General features: G+C 30.9%; 1 protein-coding gene and 2 long non-coding RNA genes across 6 annotated transcripts in view; all 3 read right to left on the bottom strand.

Annotated features, from left to right (window-relative positions):
- LOC105340797 (neurogenic locus notch homolog protein 1) overlaps positions 1–13,768 on the bottom strand; it is a 66,157-nt gene that overhangs the window by 4,760 nt on the left and 47,629 nt on the right. The gene's annotated exons all lie outside the window — the stretch shown is intronic.
- Positions 158–2,981, bottom strand: LOC105340785 (uncharacterized). 2 transcript variants are annotated; one of them, XR_010708403.1, is made up of 7 exons: positions 2,884–2,981; positions 2,652–2,768; positions 2,465–2,549; positions 2,212–2,297; positions 1,931–2,022; positions 1,764–1,809; positions 158–737 (listed from the first exon to the last, which is right to left on the bottom strand). It is a non-coding gene; the product is annotated as an uncharacterized lncRNA (long non-coding RNA). The 2 variants fall into 2 exon arrangements; XR_010708402.1 differs by having other exon boundaries at positions 1,764–1,806.
- On the bottom strand, positions 2,978–10,956 carry LOC136270590 (uncharacterized). 2 transcript variants are annotated; one of them, XR_010708406.1, is made up of 3 exons: positions 10,882–10,956; positions 3,316–3,375; positions 2,978–3,008 (listed from the first exon to the last, which is right to left on the bottom strand). It is a non-coding gene; the product is annotated as an uncharacterized lncRNA (long non-coding RNA). The 2 variants fall into 2 exon arrangements; XR_010708405.1 differs by lacking the exon at positions 10,882–10,956 and adding an exon at positions 4,550–4,899.

Genomic DNA, 13,768 nt, shown 5'->3' with positions numbered 1-13,768 from the left:
ACTACACGTCAAAAATGGGTCCTCAATGACACGACAGAGCACAATAGAGGCAGGGTCATTAATATGAGCTGAATAAAATATGAGTACATCGTGACCAGCTAAAGTACACTGTAATGAGGAAAAGGAACCTTTCAAAATAATGATAAATAAAAAAGAATAGAATCACATTGGTATATATTGCATTCACATACACATGAACAATAACAATAATGAGAAGATACAAATCATAACGGCGTCCTAAATACATGAAATGATAATAAAATGAGAGAAAAAGCAGGATATCAATTATTGTTTTTATCTTCCCATTTTGATTTCACCGAAAACAATTTCCAGATATTTACATGCTAATAAATAAAGTAAAATGCTATGAATCAATATGTATCGAATTTCAAACACACTTGATCGATTTTTTTACAAGAGATGTCCTAAAAATATGTCTTTCACATGTACGTTGATGCATGTAAAACAGGAAGGTCATTTCACTCTGTATTAGCGTATTGACATTCAGATTTTGCATATCCTTGACTTCTTGTAAGTCTCTAATTCATCTATTCCTCAAAATTTGTGTCTTCAAAAGAAACTAGCATAAATTTTGATATAGATACCATTTAAAGGAACTAGGGTAATAAATTCATTTTTAAAGCTTTATGAAAATTTAGATTCTACATAACCACATTATTGACATCTATATTAGTAAGTAGAAGACGAACACTAGACCCAGTTTTTTCCGAAGATACCTGCAAAAGAGCAAAAAAAAACAACAACAACAAAAAAAACAAACAAAAAAAAAAAGCCAGAAAACCCCCCAAAACAAAACAAACAAACAAACAAAAACAAAACAAATAACAAAACAAAATGCAATTTGTATGATGTATACTTCATTTTCTTAAATTAATGATTAGATTTTTTGGACCATTTTCTTCTTCTTTGACACAGTCATTTAAAAAGAAACTACGTTCTTTACCAAGTCTAACCATTCCAGTTTAAACCTAAAGATGATTATCCCAGTTATTCGTTGAATTCTGTTTATGACATATTTATCTGATGAATTACCCAATCAAACCCACTTTTTACATTAGTCTAAGCCCATCTATTGCAATAGAATAACATTGGAAAAAAACAAAAGAGTGATGCAAGTTTTGCAGTTTTTATATGAATACTGTAAACCCATCTTTTATTTGATTCCCGATGTACCTGAGATTGATAGAATCATTCATTATTACGGGTGTTGGAAAGGGTAATTTCACCGAGGGGACAAAATTCATGGTCTAGGACGAGGAGATAGACAAAAGAATCTCACACTGATGTCGCACAGTTGATAAATCGATCTCACGCCGATGATAAATGATAATGCGAGAAAAACTGGTTTATCTACATCTGTGCTGCTATTAAAGTCTTAGGACAAAGACTTAATTGCGGCAAAAAATCTTTGCGACGACAAGGCTGTCGCGAACATTGCGAAAATTTCTCGCACGCGAATAAAAGTTGGTTTACAGTAAATGTTAACAAAGAACTTAAGGCTTTTTTTTCTTCACATATCTACATCTAAAACACGTGGACCCTTTTCCTTAGATCAAATACACAAAGTACAATATAAACATGTCTATTTATTGCAAAACATTTCTTGTAATCTCTGATAATATGATTTGATAACCACTTACTGTAGGTTGATTTGTAAACGAGCACCATGGGAACTTTCCTAATACATTATGTATTAACAAAATGTTTTATCAAAACGTTGACTGTAAAACAAAAAATAAAACCTTTTGCTTTATGGTCCCTAAATGCTTGTCTTCAGGTTCCTTGCTACTTTTTTTCAAGAAAAGGAATCAAAATTATTATTATTATCTTATTTAATCTACACATTCGGCAAAGATAACTTAAAGTATCAAATCCCAATTAGTTTAAATGATATAAATAATTAACATACCTTATACATGTAGCTTGCTTATATTACAGCACTAACATGACTGTAATAAGGTTTTCCATTTTGTTGATAAGTTGTCTGATGTTGTTTACTTACTGGAAGAAAATTATCATAGGTATTAAATGAATTGTACAGTTGCTCAAGATGTATTTGAGAACCATAAGCAGTTTTCGCGTTTATCTATTAAATCATTTCGATATTTGAAAAAGTTTCCATGTACAACTTAAAAAATCATTGAGTTCATGTAACAAAAATAAATGCATAATAATGCATATCATACTTACTTTTATTTCTGAATGGTACGACTATTATAACAATCAGGAACAAGACCGCATTTACAGCTGCTATAATGCTCCCTGTTTCTCTAGAACTATAATATAGCAATGTAATTTTATTTTAACCTTTTGTCAAGTTTCCTGTATCAAAATAGTGAAATCAAAATCTATAATTATAAAACAGAAGCATTTGAAGAACTACATTTTTGTATTTCTGAAGAAATAGTTTAAAATGATTTACTATATTTTTAACTTATCTTACACAGGGCATTGTTGATCAGTTGCTGATGAATTTGGCGTTGTCGATAAAACCACACCGTTTGTTACAAGCTTATAGCAATCAGGAACTGTAATTTAGATAATGACTATGAGCTAACTTTAAAATTTTTGGCCAAAGTGTCTTTTAACACATTTTTCTGATTTTGTTATATGAACTTCTGTGACCATACATTTATAGGCATCCAATGAGTTATAGATCAAGTCACATTTGGGGAATGTATTGTTGCAGGGAGTCGCCATCTGATCTTGAATTACTCCCCCATGAACATTAAACTCTGTGCAATGTCCTGTAAAACGTTAAATGATAAACATCACTTAAACGATTTCTTATCCAACCCCTCCCCCAATAATAAATTAAATGAACATACTGGTTTTTTTTCTCTACAATATATTTTGCTTTACCGAAAATTATTCTTAAAGGTGCATACACTTCCACCATTTTATTTCTGAATCCGTTGATGACACAGTGGTACTTAAATCTTTCAAGAGAATCACACTTTACAGTATCGGTTTCCACATTCACACATCTATTACATAAAAAAGAAACTGGAAAGTAACAATATTTATTATTGTACTTACATGTTAAATACTGAAACCTGATTGGTTAAGACACAGTTGACAATCCGTTCTATTACCCTCAGCGTTAGCAACACACTTAGCAACAGGTAACACAACGAATTGTTTCAGGTGCGTAAATTATGCGCGTACGGTTTGGCGTAGAATTTACGTCTTTTCTATATAAAAGCAGTAAAAAATTCTGTAATATTAAGACATTCAGTATAATAAAATAAATAGGCATTATTTATATAAAGACAAATTCATTCACATATATACCTGATATTGCAGCAAAACCAGAACGAGAAGAATGTAGAAATCCCTGTCCATGTTATTATTCTATGAATAAAAAGAGAAAATTAAACTTAAAAAAAAATCATACTTTTTATTTATTTATAGCTTTAAAAACAATTTTCTATACCTCCGTAAAAATTGATCAATGATTAAGATGGTTGGTCGTTGTCATTTTTAGACTATATATTAATCTCATTGAGAAGAAGATTTCTAAATAAAGTTAAAGGAAAACATTTAAATTTTAAAGCTGATATATTCGGAGCTTTTCTTTACTTAATGACGACCAATGGCTAAAAATCTCGTGTCTTAAATTACAGGGAAAATCTGATAGGAAATATGTTGACTACCCCCCTCATCCCTAATATCCCGTGACAATTATGGTCTTTGTTGACCGTAGAAAGCCTTTCTTGTTCCTTAAGTTACATGACTTCCCTAGCTTTGGAAATGGATCCTTATATGAATTCACCCCTCCTTATAATACATGTAATTGCCAGGTGGAGGGGGTGGGCAGAAGTATGTTTGATTTGTTCTTTTATTCGGGACAAGAGAATGGGATTTGGAGCAAACTTTAAACAAAAACTTGTCGAAGGATCAATTATTTTTCTCTACCGCTTTTTTAAATACATTCATAAATTGAAAGATTTCGAAATATGAATTAAATTTAAAAAAATTAAAAAGAACTAGCTGCTGTTAGACTGTACAGCTTAGTGATGCAATTAATGCCCCTTTTCATCTTCTGCTAATTAAGAAGAATTAAAAGAAAAAGTTGTAGTTCGAGTTATTGTCGGATAATGCTTAATCAATCAATAAACAGTCAAAATCGAGAAAAATCCTTGGCTTCAAAGAAAGCAAAAGTACAGACCCGAGATCTTTGTCATACGATTGGTTATTGGAAAAGCAAAGGAATTGTTAATTTTGGATGTTTACACGAGAAAAAGATAAAATTTGTTGATGGAGACGTAAATAAAATTAAACTGGGGAGAGATCCTAAAGAAAAACATTTATAAAGGAATATGAATTGATGCAAGTTTCAAGATTCACTTTTTATGTAAGAAAAAAAGCTTTGATATATACTTCCTCGCTCGTCTTCATGTACTTTGATTGCATACAATAAAAATAACAACAGTTTTGTTTTAAAAAAAATATTAGTTTCGAGGCCAGTTAGGGTCGAGCTCTGATATTTTTTTTCACACAGAAGTGTTTGAGACATGTATCATACTTAAAGCACTGCCATTGAATTCCATTGTTGATTTATCCGAGAGACTCCGACTTTGAAGGGTATCAGTACTGTAACCACTGGTAACGGTCTGATATTAAGAAGCTCACCAAATCAGATAAACTTTAAGACTACTGGAACAAAGGAACGACATCAGAGCAGTGTTTTAAGGAAATATTTCATACAAAAGTAATCATTATACGAGAAATAGAGCATTTTCCTAACAAAAGACATGTAGTTTTTGCGAAGAAGGGAAGTAATGTTTACGACCGGCAAGCGACAATGGCCAAACACAGATTGCATAATATCACTCAGGTGATCCTCAAAGATATCTCATCATGTGATCTTGAAAGAGATCTGAAAAGAAAACTCATCAGGTGACACTAATTCTGATAAACGTTTAAAAAATCTTAGTTTTTAATCTGATTTTAAATGTATTTAACAAGGAAAATACGTTTTGAATATCAATAACTTTAGGGAAGATTTATATATAATTGAAACTTAAGGTGGAATGTCCCTCTGATGAGAGAGATAACTTCTGTAGGAAATAATATCACTTTGTTTCTGTTAACTCACAATTATTAATGCATATAACAACAAGGGAGGTGGTGCATGGTCCCAATTTATGTTGGAAGGCGATACACTTATTTGAATTCAAAGATAGAAAAAGAAAATTAGAACTGAACCCCATGGCTCTTTTGAAGCAGGGGGCAAAAAAGTAAAGAAAACTTTTACAAAATATTACAAGAAATGTATCATAATGATAACGTATTTATAGGGCAATATCTATATGACTATTCCTCCCCTCCCCCCTCCCGATGGATTTATTCTTTTTTTAAATATAACTAAATTTTATATACTTGTTCAGTACATGTACGGTACATGTTTGATGTTTTAGGCCAGAGAATATTTGGATTGAATATTTTTATTTCTCTATCTATAGCTCGTTCACAGAGCTGAATGAATTATAATTGGGAAAAATGTGACCTAGACATTACAAATTCTAGACTTAGTTGAAATCGTTTAATTATAACTTATAACATTTCAAATGTTTAAAATTGAATAAAGCTTTTCTATTCTGAGGAAGCAGATATGGGAAAACAAATTGAAAAAAACCCCTAACATATCAGCTCATTTGATTCAAGACAGTATATCCCTGTATTGCTACATGTATCATACTGGAAGATTATTCACTTGATCCCTTTTTGTGTTACATATAACAAAATGCTCTGGTTTACATTTTTAGGATATCTTAAATATATATATATATCCATTTACTATTATCTTATCCAAATTTAAAAAAGAAAACCTTTTCTGAAATTTAAGAAACTGTGACAATTTTTCTTGCACTGTATGTAAACCATGTATGTAAAACCTTCAATAGTCTATGATAAAGAAAGATAACTCTTGTTGATTGAAGCAATTTTTGTTGCAAACCTATACAACAAAGTGCTATTCTGAACTAAAATGCAGCGCTTCAATATGTTTTGTAATATGAATTGAAAATGTATTTAACTATATATTATTTTCATATACATTTTGGATTTTTAATTTTATGCTGCGATGGTAAAATTTTGTTTTTTCTAATCACTATGTCTAGTTTTCTTCATATCATGATTAGACATTTTATCAATTTTTGAAAAATCTAGCAGATCTTCATCACTTAATATTTGTTTCATATGAATCGATTGATATTGACTTTTATGAAAATCAATATGATAATTTTTAAAAAAAATTATGGCAAAATTAATAGCAGAGGGATATTACACCTTAAAGCTGAACACCGCGCGTAAATAGGCACCGTCACACAGATACCTGGTATATAAACCCTTCGATTTCGTTACACCCAATTGCACACCTGAACCTCGTGGCCGACATGTAGTATTCCTTTCGTGGTCTTTAGATTTTATGCATTTTTTTCTTATCTTATGTTCATTTTCTGTTCGTAAATAATGCATTGACCAATTTATTTGATGTTAATATTCTCCTGGCTTCAAAAAGTGCGTAAAATTTGATAATTTCATCGCGACCGGGTAACACGGCGAGGCAAAATGTACGTCCACACAGGTGAGACCTCTACAGCGAAGTACTTTGAACTGTTTAGAGGTCTGTCCCTTATATAAGGGTTGTAGGGACAGCAGTGATTAAAGAGAAATATGGCGGACAGTGCCTATTTACGAGCGGTGTTCAGCTTTAATGGGGTATTGTGTAGGATCGATTTTAAGATATTTTTAAGGAAGCATTTTGATTCATCATTTACATAAAAAGCTTTTTTATTTAAAAAATATTTTATTTTATTTATTTTATTTTTAAAAAATTTCATATGAAATTTCGGATGATAGATATTTAAATTAAGACTGTGTAATCGATAGTGTTCAATCAATCTAAACTATATTAACACTTTCGAGATGTTTTAGAATTGTGATGCAGTCTTAAACAACGTTTAATAAAAAGAAATCTTATATGAAGACTGTGACGGCACTTGTTATAACTCTAGAACAGGGAATACTTCTATCATTAAAAGAAATGCTTTTAACGTCGTGTGCCTGTGATTTGAAGGCATTTTAAAAATTAAAGTTGTCAGACAAAACGTTTTGTGTGTATGTCATTTCTTTTAGTTCGTAAACATGTATGAGTCAAAAATTAATTTTCTGAATATAAGAGAGAAAACTGAACTGATGTAAAAAAAAAAATAAAATAAAATAGTTTTTTCAATTATTATGTCTTTGTGTATGTAAGGAAAGAAGTTAGCAATTATCGATAATCGTTATATTTTATTGAAGAATACACACATTTTTAACATGTTAAGAAGGGAAGAAGGATCTAAACCGTTTGTTAAGTCACATTCTGAGGTACACTGAAACTATGCATTGTACAATGTAAACAAGGACCTTTGATTTTCAAAGTCCATTTTTTCTGTGTGAGAAAATTTTGCAATTCGGCTTTACTATCACTAGCATTAGACAAGAAATCCATGACCCTGCGCATCAATCTTTAAATTATGATCCATGGCAAGGAATTGATAGTAGGTTAGGCAGATATAAACATTATTTTGGATAAAAAGGTAGAATAATTCATGTAGTTATACCTCAATATGGTTATTCTGTATAGCGCGACATCTGATTGGTTCTAGACAATCACGTGCCAGGGCAATAAATATTTCCCTGTCATCGTCATATTTTTCATCATATCCCACTCCCTTAGAATTTTCATTCTATGTTGAAGAAAAATCCTAAGGATGAATATACAATTATATTAAATCATTAATTCTATTACAAAATCGTTTTAAATCTGTCTTTATAACTGTCATAGAAAGAAACCGGTACACATTAACTACGTAATTGCTTAACTAGAATTGAAAAACGATTGAACCCGGTGCATTCTATATTAACACATGTCGGTCAGTATAATAAACAATTTATTGCATGATTGAGAGGGAAATACGAAGATTTACTTCCCCAGAAAAATAATATTTCCCTCGGGCGTTGCCCTCGGGATATATGATTTTCCATGAGGAATAAATCTTCATGTTCCCCTCACAATCATGCAATAAATGTATAAAATATCTGGCGAGAGGTGTAATTATAACCATACATGTTAAAGCAATATGAGCTGCATTTTTTAGAATTTTATTTTGCTGCAAAAACCTGCTAGTATGATAAGTCTTCATGTAACTTAAACTTTTATGATAGACAAGATTTGAAAAAAAATCATTAATTTTTGTCTGATGAAAGATTTCTCTTCTAAGAAATATATAGCAGATCAATTTTAGTTCAGGACGACAATAATTATATTTTGCTCCTATTAAGGCCTCTTAACGGCCTTTTCCACAAAAATAAGGGTAACAGAAATTTAAAAACCATGATATTTTTTGTCATTTAAGTAGAAAATAACATTTTTGTAAAAAAAAATTTCAACATGAAAATTGCAGCTCATATTGCTTTAACTTTACTGCTTTACGCGGAAGTCTACCACTTTTTACTCTGTCTCCCGCTTACCGCTTTTATTCGAAAATCTACCGCTAAAATTATGTTCGTAGTTTTGATAGATTGCCATTTTGGATGCCTTTGTGATCTCGTGGGGTTTGAAATTAGTGTGTGACTTGAATCGGGAGCACACAAACACTTTTTGCAGTGTGATGAATAATAGGATGTCACGCATGTGTTTTACATTTATTTAAACGATGAAAGATTACATCTCCAGGAAAGAGTTCCAATATAAAGGGTCCCGTGGCGTTTACAGATACAATTTACAGTTGCTTAAAACTTACTGTAATCTGCAGTAAATGTAATTTTTTAAAATTATAAACCCCAATCCCTACAACTTTTCAAGTGTTGCTATATTTCAAAAATATTCCTAGGCCTCCATTCCATCATTGATTTAAAACCTTATAGTTTTACTTTCTTTTTTCCTTATTACAACATAACTTTTCTTTGATATAAATATCCGGGGGTTTGGTACTCTCATTTCATTGCATTAGTTACGAGACATGTCAATAATATCCTTACCAAAAAAAGAAGCTTTGCTATTCCACACCTACCTCTAATGATGACTAAAAATATCTTTTAACTTGGACATCAAAGTAAACTTAACTTGAAATTGATTTCGACACTGCATGACTTGTGATAAGCATGTAAACATCGTTTTTTAAACTGAAAAAGAATATACGATTAACTACTAGTTTTTACTTCTCTTATTCGTTTAATTTTAGCACCTTTTTACTGAACCAATGCAATTGTTAAATTCTGCAAACAAAAAATTTTCTCCTCCAAAAAACTTTCAATCAGTTGATAGTAAATACATGCATAATTTTGTTTCCTATGTTGATATGGCTTAAGTCTTTGTTTTATTTTAGTTGATATCCTCAATTACCAAACAGAAACCTTATTTACATATACACGTATCCATACTACTATATCGAAATAATAGACTCGAATTTTTGGGCTTTAATACCGAGAAATCTGAAGGGTACTGTCTTTTGTTTTATATATTTCAATTATTATTTGTACTTAAAGATTACCAATATGCTTTTTTTCTTAATCAAACTTTGCTCATTAATAATCAACGAAAATTCCTTTAAAAAATCCGTAAATCATCTGAATTTTTTAAATTTTACAATCTTGCGCATGTGCATTACATTCACGCTAAATCACTGGAGGCCATTTAGTTTATGTTTCCACAGTATCACATTTGCATGGATGAACTCAAAAACTAATACAAAAACGTGTAATTTTTCATTGAAAATATGCTATACATTCGGTTCATCAAAGAAAAAGGAGAAAATTCCAACTCAGTGCATTTAATATGAAAAATCCCGAGAGTTTCGATTGTCAACATGGTGTGTAAATATGAAGTGAGTAAAAAAGTTCGTGAAAAAGTGTTGAATTCTTTATTAATATGAATTAAATTATTAGATGAAAGGTATTTACAGCCTCAAAATGGTTTGTTATGAATAATTTGCCTGTTATTTTCAATGCAGCTTCATTGATTTTGTCCAAAATCGTTTCGGAGCAATTCTGCAATTTTTGCTACATTACAGGTCTATGGGAGGCATTTTAACTGTTGTGAACAGCTGGTGAAGACCTATCCCGAGACAAAGCTAGATTATTCTAACTAAGCAGAGTGTAGCTTGGTTATGTAAATGTCAACAATGTGTCGATGTATCTTTTTCGTAAATGACCCATATCAACCACTTTTTCTCGAAGCAACTACTTTTCTTAAATTTACATATAAAAAATTGAATTATCATGGAATTCCCCCCCCCCCCCTCTTTTGGGAGTATGTAAAAAATTGATATGATAATAAGAAATCGAAGTGAAATTGAAGTCATGAAGTTACGCCAGCCCCGGATTAGGATTTTGAAGATTTTGGAAAATTCAAAAAATATTTTTTTTTGCCTGTCAAGATATTTTGGATGAGGATGAGTCTGCCCCCCCCCCCACTTTCAAAAACGATGCTACGTGCCTGTATAGTATAAAAATACGCGCTTTAAAATATACACTAAAAAGCCTGAGCGCAATGCTTCCTCTTTTGGGTTCTAAATCTACATCTTTTTCACCACTGTAGGTAAACATGTAAGCTATAACACTAAAATGCACTGTCCGAAGAATCATTAGAGTGGTCATCATGTATGATTTAAATTGCATGTCATTAGTTTATGTGGAGAATTCAAGAACATAAAATTTATTTGACAAATTTTAAAAAAAAGAAGTCAGAAACATAGTTTACAATATTCTTCATACATGTGAAAATTGTCCTGTTCTTAATTTCACATAAAACTCTCAGGTAATATTTTAATATTCTTTAAAGCGTAAATATGATAATACCAACAATACCCCTTATTGATTTTAAATCCAAACAAACACACTGGTAACACTGTGAGACTTCCTCGCTCGCCCATGTAGTTAGATTGCCTGCTAGATGTCATTAAGTAGGGAAGATATTTAAATTTATTATACATAATAGTATTCATTATACAATAAAAAGAGCCTCACCCTAACACAAGGTACATGTAACTATATTTAGGAATTTTCGACCGGCAAGCAAGAAAGACCAAAAACAGATTGCAAAATATCAATCAGGTGATATTTTCAAATTAAGAGATTTATAGGGAAGGTAGTTAATTAATCATTCACATAAAAAGCTTGAACAATAGTATTTTTTGAACATTGTTTTTGACTTAAAGTGGCTCTACACACCACATTTTGATGACGAAGTACGCAAAAAAGTAAATCTCGAAGCATGCAATTCCGGTACTGGCTGATTTAAACTGAGGCAAATTGTATGGGGACCGCTCATTTGAAAAAGGTGTTTAATGAAAAGATTTAATTTGATAATTGGAAAATTCATTACTTACAAGTAATGTGATATGTGACACCTTCACGTTGTGTGGTATTATTTATCGAAATGAACAATAAAATCAAGTATAATCTTTGTTAATAACTAGTTTTTTCCTTTCATCGATAAGTTACACCGTAGTGTAGTGGGTTAGTGTGTTCACTATAAACCTGTAGATCATGAGTTCGATTTCCTTTGAGAACAATAATTTTTTTCAACTTTCCAAAATTTTCTAAAACGTATTTTTTGGTTAAATACTGTGAAAGAAAATTCTAAACCAGTGAAAGTATTTCAATTATGATATACTTTAATGCACATTAATATCGACAGCTGTTCCTTAACACCTTAATGGGATGGGAAGGTTGCTTAGAATTTCTCTCAGGTTGGGATACATAAATCCTATTAGCCTAGTCAGTTCTCCCCTTTATTTATTCGATTTAGTTTTGCATAAAAGCCAATATATTCACTTACAGGCCTATAATGAAATACGTATGTATTTATCATTCCAACATTATATTTAGGAAATTCTTCAACACCGAAATGAAAAGTCCCCAAGGGTTTGGGCTTTGAGACTTAGGAACGATAACCCTTACCTGAGGAACTGTCATACCAAATAAAATTTAAAATATTTTTTGTGTTTATTTGCAATGATTTTCATTCAATTTTTCATGTCACAGTTATTAAAAACATTTTCTTATAACATCAAGCAACTTTTTCAGATGATTTGCCAACAGAGTAAAAAGTATGAAAAATTATGTTTTGGGGAAATACAAAAAAAATTGCAATAATAAAATTTGTGAATGTTAAGAAGTGTTATATTGTTTTTTATGTGTCCGAAGGAAATAACCATCATATGACATAAAAAATTCTCTCAATTTCTTAATAGCTATCTTTTTAATAAATATTTTACAAAAACACGGAAAAACATTTAAAAATTCTTTAAAAATACCTAAAGTATCCCTATCATCATTTTAATATTTGATAAGTATATGTTTTGTGGTCTTCTATTGAAAATCGGAAAAAACTGTGGGTGTATAGAGCCACCTTAACTATGGTGTTTAGGCAATCTATAATATATAAAACCTATAAGATGTTATAGAAATTTTGAGGACGTGTTGCACTATTAAACAACATTTAATGAAAAGAGAACTTGAACCACTTGAACTTTATATTAAAAACTAACACAAAGCATTATTTTAGCATTGTTCGTTTTTTTAATTTAGATACCAAGCATTTGTTGATTGTACCTTTGGGTTGGTTTCCAAAAAAAGGAAACTGAAAGCATGAGTTTCGGTTTTCCGTTATGTTAAATTTCTAGTTTAATATTTAATTATAATACAACCTCATATATAGTTTTAATTTTCGATTTCACTGAGTTGATGACCACATGTGAAGGGTTATCGGATTACAGTGTTTCATTTGTTTTAACTTCCGTCTTTTATTCACAAGCAATGTATGTGAATACAAAACAAAAGCAATCTTAATATTTAAAAATATTAAGTGTAACACATACCTTCAACATGCTACTGGGATTGCTCTTGGGAATAAGATTTTAATGGCTGGCAATTAATAGATTTTGCAATGGTTATGCTTTTCATACAAAGAGATGCCTTTAAAAAATGTATTCTTTCCTTCTGAATCTTAAAATAACTCTCAGTTATGACACAGATCACTCCGCCAAAAATTCCATATTGAACTTACAGAAAACTCTAAATCAACGCTTAGAATGAACAAGATCAACAGCGTTAAATGTATCTTGATTTATTTGTGTCCAATATGTAAAGGAATCTGACGTAAAACATGAGAATATTTGAGTCATAACAAAAATAGCACGAGTTTGTGCAATACATATATACAATTGTATATAAAGCCAATTTAAAAGCACACGTCGGCACTTATAAGCAGACGTTAACAAAATAAAACCAATTATTATGACAAAAAAAACATGATGCGATGACGTCAACATGAAAATTGAATAAATACTAAAAAATGAGTCCATGAGAATGGATTTCTCAACCAAGAACACTTGTTCTAATGATTAACATTTAACATTTAATTGTGCCATCGTTGTTATCACATTGGTTTCTGTCCTTGAAAAATACAGTGTTTCCTGGACATTCAAACATGTAGGAAATTCCAAAAGAACATTTATAGAACTAATGACATTTTCCGGGAACGGGGAGATATGCGTTGTCTGGTGCGTCTTTACAAGGGTCAGTCACGAGGGGCGCCGCGGTCAGCGAGAACTGGGCGTGGTGGACTCTATTAAAATAACAGCATCCCCTATTATGAACGGTTCTAAGTTTGCTTCAATATTGTTCGAAAGATATTTATTCTTATTTCATGATTTCAAAATTTAGATATTGTTTTAACCATTTATTTTTC

This window comes from Magallana gigas, chromosome 8 (assembly GCF_963853765.1).
Source record: "Magallana gigas chromosome 8, xbMagGiga1.1, whole genome shotgun sequence".
Lineage (NCBI taxonomy): Eukaryota > Metazoa > Mollusca > Bivalvia > Ostreida > Ostreidae > Magallana > Magallana gigas.
This window is presented reverse-complemented; position numbering and strand designations above follow the sequence as displayed.